Here is a 4100-nt window from a genome sequence, read left to right on the forward strand (position 1 = left end):
CGCAATGAAATACTACAGCGAACTGTTTTTAAGCGTATAGAAATCCAGTAACTGTCATACATGATAACTATAACCAGAAAAACACGATTTTTGTATACATATTGTACATTTATTACATATATTACACATTTTTTTAATAATTTGCATACTTTTCGGCGAAACTTACGCACTTAGAATGGGCAGTAGTATGCACAAGAAAGATGTGCATAACAAAATCAGGCAAAATTGGCCGCAGCATCCCGCCACAATCTTGTTCTTATGCTAATGTACACGGCGGATGGCGCTCCCTTCGCGCGTTGATTTGCCAGCCACGAGAATACGATTTCGATGAAACTTACGCACTTAAACTGGGCAGGAGCATGCCCGTGTGAGATGTGCATAGAAAAATCCGCTCTCAATATTTCACTTTGGACGGAGCATCTCGCTGTACCGGAGTATTTGGACGCTCTGGTATGTAAAATATATAAGTGAAATATATACACAAATAGAAAACGTGCGCACAAAATAATATTAGGCGTGAATAATAATAGATTAATCTAATAATCTATTATTATTCACTCATGATAATATTTCTCGCGTAATTTCTTTCGTGTGAGCATGAAATTAACAGCCTGTTACTGTCTTCGTAATAGGAACATACATGTTAATTGCGTTTATCGCATTCCCGCCACACTCCAGTCAGGTGAGCATTGAAGAAGACAAATTTGACTAGCTTGGTTCGACTTTCCAATCACTCATTAGGATAAAAGCTGTTTTATGAAGTTTTAGTGTTGCTTAGTATGCAAGATATCGCGTTATTTCACATCAATATTTTTTATGAGGCATGGCCCCCGGACTGGCCGACGTAACGTACGGAGACTAAGGTACAAAAGTTTGAATTTAGTGACTGAAATCATGTAATATCTTCGTAATGTTTCATTTGTACAAGAACATGTGTAACAATATTTTTGTTGTTATGGAAGTATAGTTTATTGACGATTATAATGCAGACAATTACTTTACTTCACGCCGTTTCTTTAGAGTTGTTCTACGGGAGCATAGGCCACACTGCTGAAATTATTATCCAATCACATATAAATATGAAGGTCGTTATCAAAATTCAGAAAAATTCGTTATCAAAAATTGTGAATTTTTTGTTATCATTATTGTACTCCTGTTGCTTCGGTTGCAATTCAGAACCAAAATTCGCATATATTCTAAACGAATTACAACCAGATGGCAGCACGATGTACGCTAGCGGCTCGGGCGCGATGATGTCACTAGCCACGTGATCGTGACGCGGCGCTTCGTATTTTCCAAAAATAGATGAATGAACGATGATGTCATTCATATGAGCTGTGAGTTTCATGAAATGATGAGCGTTCGACGTTATGGTTTTCATCAGCTTAGTCCAGTCTAGAGCCGATGTCGCCGTAGTTTAGTCAAAGAGCGTGCTCCTGGATATTTCAGCGGATGTGTGAGTACTCGCTATTTCGTCGTTATTCTGCCGCACTTCGTGTAATCGGTTGGTTCGTGAGTCGAAAGTCTCATGTGCTTACTCTCGGAGCCTCCCAGTACTAGCTAGCATGAGTCAGTTGTGTGATGCAGCTGATTAAGGGGCAAAGGTGAAAACTCGCTGATAGTGATACACCGCGGAGACGTACATGTGTATAGTTCTACTACTAGCACTACTATACTGCTAACCCGACCAGGCTGTGTGACTGACGTCAATAACAATATACAGGTATTCTAACCCTAGCAATACCGTTTCTTGGAGCTACTATACTGCTAGCCCGACCAGGCTGTGCGACGGATTGTCTATACAATCCGTCAACGGTATCCTAACCCTAGCGATACAACGGTATCCTAACCCTAGCGATACCGTTTCTCGGAGCTACTATACTGCAAGCCTAAACTTCGCGTGAAGGTGTCAGCTATATATACGTCACACTGTATGAATTTGGTTTATGATTTTAGCATGCCTAAATGAATCATATAAAATGATAATGCTTTACACCACGCTGTAGGTAAGTCTAGTCATGTGTTCAGTCTTAGTCATGCATTCCGTCCCAGTGTTCAGCAAGTGTGGCATTCAGTCTCACTGTGTGGGAACTAACAATTATAGGCAGTAAGGAAGTGAGTGTTCTTAGTTGACTTGCACTCGGGCTTTGCCACACTCACGTAGCCAATACTACGTACAAAGCGGTAGGCTTTTTCCACTGCAATCCGCAGGGTTGATCTGTCTATTTGATGAGCTTAAAGTTAATTGTCTCTTTCCGTCTTCGATATAGTCCCTTTCGATATGATCAATACTTGGACTTTGAAGACTATTATTTACGAGGTTACCATGCGATTGAGACAAAAAACACATTAAGACACAAAAACACATAGTCGTATAATAACAAATACTAATAATAATAATACATAGTCGTATTCTGCGATTTATCCCCTCCATCCATCTCCACTTGTAGCGCTGTTAGCCGGACTCGAGACAAGAACTCCGTGACAAGATTTTGAGGCAGGAGACCACACGGGAACCGCGAGACGTCTTGAACGAACGCCGCTCCCCCGACCGTGATCCCGGGATCATCGCCCGCCGATGTCTGGATCCGTCGACGTGCTGCAGCGCTCCTGCTTCATCCTGGATACTCCACGCGACCACGACCACGACGCCGCCGCGCCGCTGGGCCTCGCCCGGCCGAGACCGCGATCGCTCTGCTGCGTGGCTTCACCCCCGAGCAAGCGTACGCGCGCCGCCGACGCCGCCGCCGCCGCCGCCGACTTTACCCCGTCGCCGACTTCGGGCGGATTCGGTTTCTGCCTCCCGCATCCGTTCCCGTACGACGCGGCCGCCGCGGCGAGGACGCGCAACAACGGCGGAGTCGCCGTCGCCGCGGGGCCGCTGCCGCTGCGGGCGATATCGCCCGAAGAGCTCGCGGCCCGCATGACGAAACTGAAGCCATTCCTGCTGCTCGACTGCCGTCCGTTTCTCGCGTACAACGCGCAGCACATCCACGGCGCGCTGAACGTGAACTGCGCCGACCGCTTCAACAAGCGGCGCCTGCAGCAGGGCAAGGTCGGCGTCGCCGACCTCGTGATGTCGCGGGAGGGACGCGAGGCGTTCCGGCGGCGCATGGCGTCGCGCGAGGTCGTGCTGTACGACGATGCGACGGCCGACGCGTGCCACGTGACGCCGACGCACTGCCTCTACCCCGTCATCACGTACCTGCAGCGCGAGGGCAAGGTACCGACGCTGCTGAAAGGTGCGGCTTAGTTAATTAGTTAGTTAGTTAGTTACGTGCCTGCCTGTCTGCCTTCCTGTCTGCAGCGCGAGGGCAAGGTACCGACGCTGCTGAAAGGTGTGGCTTAGTTAATTAGTTAGTTAGTTAGTTAGTTAGTTAGTTAGTTAGTTAGTTAGTTAGTTAGTTAGTTAGTTAGTAAGTTACGTGCCTGCCTGTCAGCCTTCCTGTCTGCAGCGCGAGGGCAAGGTACCGACGCTGCTGAAAGGTGCGGCTTAGTTAATTAATTAGTTAGTTAGTTAGTTAGTGGCGTTAATTACGTACATGCCTGCCTGCAGCGTGAGGGCAAGGTACCGACGCTGCTGAAAGGTGCGGCTTAGTTAATTAATTAGTTAGTTAGTTAGTTAGTGTCGTTAATTACGTACCTGCCTGCCTGCAGCGTGAGGGCAAGGTACCGACGCTGCTGAAAGGTGCGGCTTGGTTAATTAATTAGTTAGTTAGTTAGTTAGTGTCGTTAATTACGTACCTGCCTGCCTGCAGCGTGAGGGCAAGGTACCGACGCTGCTGAAAGGTGCGGCTTGGTTAGTTAGTCAGTTAGGGGCGAGTTAGTTATGTACCTGCCTGCCTGCAGCGTGAGGGCAAGGTACCGACGCTGCTGAAAGGTGCGGCTTGGTTAGTTAGTCAGTTAGGGGCGAGTTAGTTATGTACCTTCCTGCCTGCAGCGTGAGGGCAAGGTACCGACGCTGCTGAAAGGTGCGGCTTGGTTAGTTAGTCAGTTAGGGGCGAGTTAGTTATGTACCTTCCTGCCTGCAGCGTGAGGGCAAGGTACCGACGCTGCTGAAAGGTGCGGCTTGGTTAGTTAGTCAGTTAGGGGCGAGTTAG

Source organism: Priapulus caudatus, unplaced genomic scaffold, assembly GCF_000485595.1.
Source record: "Priapulus caudatus unplaced genomic scaffold, Priapulus_caudatus-5.0.1 Scaffold249, whole genome shotgun sequence".
NCBI lineage: Eukaryota > Metazoa > Priapulida > Priapulimorpha > Priapulimorphida > Priapulidae > Priapulus > Priapulus caudatus.